This window comes from Saimiri boliviensis, chromosome 7, assembly GCF_048565385.1.
Source record: "Saimiri boliviensis isolate mSaiBol1 chromosome 7, mSaiBol1.pri, whole genome shotgun sequence".
NCBI lineage: Eukaryota > Metazoa > Chordata > Mammalia > Primates > Cebidae > Saimiri > Saimiri boliviensis.
In genome coordinates, this window is record NC_133455.1 from 14,201,016 (window position 1) to 14,208,897 (window position 7,882).

A 7,882-nucleotide genomic window follows, 5' to 3' on the forward strand; every position below is an offset into this window, starting at 1 on the left:
TTTCTAGGTTTGTCTCTGTATAGGTAAGTAACTGCAGTGGGAAGACAGTTACTTTAATTATCCGTGTTCAGAACCTCCTCAGCCTATTTCTTTTTCTTTTCTTCTTTTCTTCTTTTTTTTTTTTTTTTTTTTTTTTTTTTTTGAGATAGAGTCTCTCTCTCTCGTCTAGGCTGGAGTACTATGGCATGATCTTGGCTCACTGCAACCTTGCAACCTCTGCCTCCCTGGTTCAAGTGATTCTTCTGCCTCAGCCTCCTGAGTAGCTTTGATTACAGACACCCACCACCACACCCAGCTAAATTTGTATTCTTTAAAATTTATTTATTATACTTTAAGTACAGTTCGTACAGTTTTATTACATAGGTATACACATGCCATGGTGGTGGTTTGCTGCATCCATCGCCCCAACATCTACATTAGGTATTTCTCTGAATGCTAGCCCTCCCTAGTCCCCCCACCCCCTGTTATTACTTCCCTAGACCCCCACCCCCCAGGTGTATGATGTTACCCTCCCTGTGTCCATGTGTTCTCACTGTTCAGCACCCACTTATGAGTGAGAACACACAGTGTTTGGTTTTCTGGTTTTGTGTGTTTGCTGAGAATGATGGTTTTCAGTTTTATCCATGTCCCTGCAAAGGACATGAACTCATCCTTTTTCATGGCTGCATATTATTCCATGGTGTATATGTGCCATATTTTCTTTATCCAGTCTGTCATTGATGGGTATTTAGGTGGTTACAAGTCTTTGCTATTGTGCACAGTACCACAAGAAACATAAATGTGCATGTGTCTTTATAATAGAATGATTTATAATACTTTGGGTATATACCTAGTAATGGGATTGCTTGGTCAAATGGTATTTCTATTTCTAGATCCTTGAGGAATCACCACACTGTCTTCCACAATGGTTGAATTAATTTACACTCCCACCAACAGTGTAAAAGCATTTCTATTTACCCACATCCTTGCCAGCATCTGTTGTCTCCTGATTTTTTAATGATTGCCAATTTTTGTATTTTTAGTAGAGATGGGGTTTCATGGTATTGGCCAGGCTGGTCTCAGATTCCTGACCTCGTGACCTGCCCACCTCAGCCTCCCAAAGTGTTGGGATTACAGGCGTGAGCCACCGCTCCTGGCCAGCCCATTCCTAAGCTGCTCCTTCTGACTTCATATTTTTGCCATTCCACACATCTCATGGCAGCACTCCCAGATTCCCTTGTGTACAACAAAGTTCTGATAATGTTACTTCTTTGCCCCCAAATCATTCCTTTTACTTCTCTTCACTTGTTTTTAATACAGCATCTGTAACCAAACACCACCAGAAATAATCTTGGCTCACATTTTGACACCAGTGCTTACCAATAATGCTTTTGGTCTACTTCCTTAACTTCTCTGAATCTCAGTTTTCTCATCTGCAAATTGGGGATAAGACTAGAGTTGATGTGAGGGTGAAGAGGAATATTGTAAGTATAATGACTGAATACATTGGTGCTTTTAAAAGATAGAATGGAACTCGATTCCGTTAACAATAAAACCTTTCTTTTTTTTTCTTTTCCTTGTTTTTATGTTTATTTTTTTATTTTTATATCAGTTTTGTGCCAAGTCTGTGCTAGCACTTTTCAAGCAGGCCATTACCAAATTAGCACAACTACCTCCTGAAGTAGGAATTACTATTTTCTACATTTTTATATACACAAAGAAACCAAAACTGTCAGGCACCACCCAGCTGGTAAATAACAGAATTTAGTTTTAAGCTCAAATATGATTGACTTCAAAACTCATACTTCTCACAGCTGTGCTTGGATCACCTACATCAAAGTCTCCTGGGGGAATTGCCAAAATGCACATCTCTGTGCTTTGCTCCAGGTCAGTATGATGGCAATGGCTAAAATTCCAGCAGAACTCATCCTCCTCTTCTCTCTTTGCAGCTGGAATATGGCTGCATGTCTAGAGATTGCATTTCTCTGTCTTCTTTGCGACTGAATGCAGCTGTGTGACAAGTTCTCACTAATGAAATGTGAACAGAAGTAATGCGTGCCAGGCCTAAGCAAGCTGGATAAGAAATATGCATGGCTTCTCTACTGTCTCCCATTGCCTGGAATCTGAATACGGTTGTAAGTTAACTTTGTAAGTAAATGATAACTAACGTCGACTAAGATGTTTGTTGAAAATGGGGGTGCCTCAAGAGGAAAGAAACCTGGGTCTTTGAATTCCTATGTGGTTTCGTTATCTATAGTTACATAACAAACCCCCCTAAATCTCAGTCACTTTAAATAACGGTCATTTATTGGACCTGTGAATGTACAATTTGGGCAGAGATTGATGAGGATGGCACCAGGTGGGAAGGCTTAACTGGGGCAGGAGAATCCACTTCCGAGGTAACTCTCATAAGCAACAAGGTCAGTTTCTGACTGCCCAATGCCTCTAAGATAATTAAGCCCTTGCAAGTAGTTGGCAAACTGAGCCCATCTAGGGCTGACAGCTAGAAACTCTATCTCTTCTCCACTTGTGCCTCTGCACAGGGTGTTGGGCTTCCACACAACATGGCTGCTGAGTTCTAAGAGTGAGTATTACAAGATCAAAGAAGTAGAAGCCTACAGTCTCTTAAATCCTGAGCCCAGGAACTAGCACAGTGTCACTTCTACAACATTCTCTTGGTTAAAGCAGTCAAAAACCCTGCCCAGATTTAAGGGGAGGGGTCAGCAACCTCAATGAGAGGATTGTCAAATAATATGCGGCCCTCCTTACTCTGCCACATCATATGAAACAGATTCCACCAATAACGAACCCTCACTTTGGATTGTTGTGCATGCAGAAGCAATAACTTCTTTGTTCTCTAAGCCATGTTATTACTGGGCCTCTTGCTTAGCTTTTTACCATAACAAACACTCCTAGTGAATCAGAATTTCTAGGTACCTGGATCAGGAATCTGCAATCTAAAAAACAACCTGATGGTTTAATGCACACTGGCATTTGAGATTCATTCTGCTAAGCAACAAGGGAGGTCAGTTTCCAACTGCCCGATGCCACTGAGATATTAATAGTTAAACCCTTTTATCGGATTGTTCATGGGGTTCAGATCTCAGAACAGACAACATCTCCACAGGGATGATCTGCAGATCCACAACTTGGCTAAATCCCACTTGGAAACACTCCAAGGGGCCTCAGAGCCCATGTGGTGAAATCCTCACTGATATGAGAGTTCTTGATATGCTAGTGTTACAGGATGCTCACTTCGGTGGCAAAAATGACAGAAGTCCATGATTGAGGAACATGTTTTCTGACTGTCTTTTCTAAAATGCAACTCCTACAGACAATTAAAATCAAATGATTTAACTATTTCAGAGACATCAAGAGAACAGAAACTGACAGTATAGTAGTGTTGCTCAGCCAGGTGGATCTGAGATACCACAGACTTGACACTAATTAATAGTGAATCACTTTATGAGTTACATACATTTTACATAACAGGGGAGACAAGTTCCTATCCCAAGATGTGAAAACTCTCTGGGCAAGAAAGTTGCAGAAAAGAGCAGTGGTATTTAAAGCAATTAAAGCAGATGCCCAACCAACAAAAGGATGGTTTCTAGACAATTATCTGGTTATTCAAAGCTCTTTCCACCTGAGAGTCCTATAATACCAGGTCTCTAATTCAAAACCATTCTCCTCTTCTTCCTTTACTTCTCATTCCGTTTGAATACTAAGTTCCTTATGGTTAATGTTGAGTCCCTGCAGACTTAACTTGGTAATCTTCCTCAACAGACATTATGGTAACTGTCCCGTGTGGTTGTTGCAATAATTAAATAAGATAACAGGAATATTCATGCAATGAATATTCATGATAAAGATCCATAGGACATGTAATACAATGTTTAAAACCACTCGGCTGCATAGAACATAAAAAAGTCCCTTTCATTCCTTCCTCATTTGTAGGAAATAACTTCCAAATCTGAGATAGCAGCCAAATACAGCCATAGATATTTTGTTTACTATGTGTAAATATTTTTTAAAAATTAGATTCCAACAGAAAAATTAGAAAATTTTACATGAAAATTCAGACTTTGGTTTTTTTCGAAAGGAACAGAAGCTCCAGGAACACAAACTAGCATGGCCTCCTACTGGCATGAGTCTGAAAACCTAGAACTTAATTTTCTCTCCCACTTAATTTTGCCTCTTAGGCCTACTTTCCTGGGCTATTATTTGTCCCCTTGGTCTGGGGCTAGTAAGTAGGAAAATAATTTGCTGAAAGCTTTGACATCACCATGGATTTGAGTGGGGAAAACTGCATTTGATTCTTGGTCAGCTGCTGGGTGCAGGCATTGACAAAGGACATGCTAATAGTACTGTTTCTGAAAAAGATAATACATCTTCATTATAGCTTCCCTAGTCAATTACCACTCAACCACAGAATTGCTTTCAGAATCACCGTGTTTTAACCATCTTTTGATTTAGTGTATGCCTACTATGTTCAGGCTCTATCCTGCGGCATATACAAAACTGGCAAGAAACAGACCTTATCAAATTAACCCTGTTCACCTCTTAGGTCTCAGCATTAACGTCTCTTCCTCCAGAAAGCCTTCCCTGATTCTTCTGACTAAGTTAGACACCCAGGTATGCACTTCTGAACCTTTCCTTTGTTCTGTGAACTCTCAGTATCTTTCTCTATCCCCCTCCTCTAAGTTCCTTATGATGTCCTTTTAATTATACCCCTGGTTCCTAACACAATGCTGATACTCAGGAGTCCCTTAACCCTATGCTGGAAGAAAGAATAACTGAATGATTTAATGAGTGAATAAATGAATGACAAATTTGATGTTTATTTAAATAACTGTAGTAGAACTGAGAAGTGGGGCCAATGTTCTCATTGGTCAATGGCAGTCAGCTACCATTTATTAAAAATTTAAATATCACCCCTGAATATTGGGAGTTAAGTGTCCACTGTATTAACAGCTATAATTAATTAATAGCTAAAATAATTACACGCATATAATTATTTTCCAGTAAAGGGGCAGTTCTCTCCCCACAAGGAATTCTGGTATAAAGCTTCTTCTGTAAATTAAGCTCCTAGAACACAGTAGGTGCTCAATGCATAGAACAATAGTTATTATGAGTGTTGAGATTTATAATATTGCATTTTAAAATCTTCACTGAATATTCTCAGAACAGAATCTGGTTCATAGTGTGTCCAATAAATATTGAGTAAATCAAATATATAATTAATGATGACTTAACAATATTAGCTCAAAGAAAGAAGTCTGATCTTTCTAAGGACTATTTGAATGGGTCATAAGGCCCCAGAGTGCACTCTGAGATGCTTAGGGTCAATGCTAGAAAGGCCAGTTTTCCGCCTCAGATATAGGGTCTCTCCAGGATCCCAGAACCTGTGCTTCTTATCTGGTCTCTAGAGGGTCATGCCCAAGTTAATTCTGCCACCAAGGCCACCTTATCTCTGGCAGCACAGGAGGCTGAGGGCCCCAGATAAGCACTACAGGAGAGTGGGGCAGACTCCGATGGGGGCTCTTGATTAGAGCTAAACATTCAGAGGTCTGCAGGAGTCTGGGGGTGTGAACTGGTATTTCAGGTTTCTCCACAGGAGACTCCTCTTGTATTTCACAGAAAAACTGCAGAGCTGCAGGGCTGGGAGGAAGAGGGGTAGGGGATTACAAGAGAGAAAAAGAAAAGGACTGAAGATAGAGAATAACAGAGACTTATGCATCACACATACAGGCTCAGATGCACAGACAGATGCACAGCAGGGCAAGACCAGAGAAAGGCAAGACACCCCAGAGTCAGACCAAGTGTACCAGGGCAGAGACCACAGGGATACACACAGGAACAAACTCAAGAAAAAGAAGAAATGAGAGAGATGTAGACAGGCAGTGATTCAGAGACATCAACCAGAGAGATGACACAAGTATACAGAGACAGATGAGCGAGACAGAGAGTATGTGTGCACAAGAGAGACAGACCAAGAAAGGGACAGACACAGAAACTGACCGAACGAAACACAGAAACACAAAACAAGAGAGATACAGAATGAGAGAGAGAAAAACATAAGGAGTGGAGGTTTAAACATTTACCTGATGATACGGTTTTGCTCTGTGTCTGCACCCAAGTCTCATCTTTAATTGTACTCCCATAATCCCCACACATTGTGGGAGGGACCCTGGGGGAGATAATTTGAATCATGGGAGTAGTTTCTTCCATACTGTTCTCGTGGTAGTGAGTAAACCACTCGAGATCTGATGGTTTAATCAGGGGAAACTTTCTGCTTTTACATCTTCTTCATTTTCTCTTGCTGTCACCACGTGAGAAGTGCCTTTCACCTCCCACCATGGTTCTGAGGCCTCCCCAGCCATGTGGAACTGTTTAAGTCCAATTAAACCTCTTTTTCTTCTAAGTCTCAGGTATGTCTTTATCAGCAGCATGAAAATGGATTAATACACCTGACAGGCAGGTAAATCAGGTAAGTGAGTCAGTTTTATCTGGAGTAGTTCCACCAGAGATTCTGATTCAGTAGTTCCAGGGGTCTTGACCATCAAAAGTTTTGAAAGCTCTCCAGGTGACTCTCACATGCAGCCTGGGATGAGAACCATTGCCTAAAGCAAGGATTTGTTCAGTGGGAGAACCTGTATTAAAATGACTTGAGAGTGTTTGTTAAAGATGAAGGTTCTTGGGTCCTTCCAGGGCTGTGAGTCTGACCTATGGATGTGAAGCCCAAGAAACTGTATTTTTACAAGCTTCTCTGGGGATTCCAAAGTATACTTCAGTTTGAGAACTATTGTTTGAAGCTGGTGGCTTTAGAAAAGCCACATACACACTCATGTGCACACACATATACACATCTCAGGGTACACTTGATGATGGTGCCCCCACGTGCTTGGGCTGGCCTTTACAAAAATTCCCTAGCCCAACCTGTCTTTATTTGTGGAACCATAATACTCATAACTACTTTATGACACAGATATTTTGCTATGATTATGACCACTTTACAAATTTGTAAGCTGAGGCTCAGAGAGGTGTAGTATTTTGCCCAGGGTCACAGAATAAGCAAATGGTAGAGCCTGGTCCCTTATTATTTTAGATCTAAAAGGACCAGTCTCAGTAATAACTTCCCTCTATAGTGAGGTCCTCCAAAGTTCAGTGAGATTAGATGCCTGATCAAGGTCATAGAGGGAGTCTGCTATATCCTACTGCAAATTATTTTAAACAAATGTCAACCATGCCAGACAACATGCTTTTATATGTAGAAAATCCTAATGAATTAAGCCAAAAAAAATCTACTAGAATAAATTAATTTAGCAAGGTCATGAGATCCATGTCTATATATAATAAACATAAATTTTATTTCTGTTAGCAACAAACAATTGGAAAACAAAGTTAGAAAAAAATAGAATTTATAAAAGCATATGAATATATAGGTCTTATACATTTTAAATTAAATTTATTTCTAATTATATCGATCTTTGATGAAAAATATCTTTGCTGATATAATTAGAAATTAATTTAAAATATGCAAGACCTTTATACTGAAAACAAAAAAAGAATGCTTAGAGAAATTAAAGAAGCCTTGAATAAATGGAATAATATATACCATGTTCATGAATCAGAAGACTTAATATTTTTAAGATGTCCATCCTCCTCAGATTGAATGGAATTCAAATCAATATCCCAGACAAAAGAGATTGACAAGCTGATTTTAAAATTTCATGGAAGAGAAAAAAACTGATGTATTAGTTTTTTAGGGTGGTTATAACAAAATACCACATACTGGGCAATAAAAACAACAAATGTTTATTGTGTCACAGCACTAACCATTTTTTTAAATTCATAAATTGGATGTCCTAACAATTAAAATCTGCTGCTCATTTAAAAAATACCA